Below are 304 nucleotides of genomic sequence, written 5' to 3'. Positions count from 1 at the left end.
ATATTCCTTCAGGTATAAGGTAAGTTGGCTCAAACCCACATTCTCTGCCTTGTAGTAGACTAAAGCATGTCCCATGATTTCTGCAGATGCCCTCTGGCAGTTACCTTGGGCTTGCTGGTTCACTCAGTTGTTTGCAGTGCAGTGTTATAATACCAAGGTCAAGGGTTCAAGTCCCTATACCTGCCAATGTCCAAGAACAAAAACAAATACAAAAACAATATGACCTTGCAATTTCTATTAAAACCTCCCGCTCACATTACACTTTTGTATGTATAAGTTTGAGAAGGTTGAAGATGGTAAGTGA

At 40.5% G+C, this 304-nt stretch overlaps 1 protein-coding gene across 1 annotated transcript in view; it reads left to right on the top strand.

Annotated features, from left to right (window-relative positions):
• LOC103600746 overlaps positions 1–304 on the top strand; it is a 111,818-nt gene that overhangs the window by 101,828 nt on the left and 9,686 nt on the right. The window lies entirely within an intron of this gene.

Source organism: Galeopterus variegatus, unplaced genomic scaffold (assembly GCF_000696425.1).
Source record: "Galeopterus variegatus unplaced genomic scaffold, G_variegatus-3.0.2 Scaffold3444, whole genome shotgun sequence".
In the NCBI taxonomy this organism is placed as follows: Eukaryota; Metazoa; Chordata; class Mammalia; order Dermoptera; family Cynocephalidae; genus Galeopterus; species Galeopterus variegatus.
The sequence above is the reverse complement of the archived record's forward strand: the minus strand, read 5'-3'. Positions and strand labels throughout refer to the sequence as shown.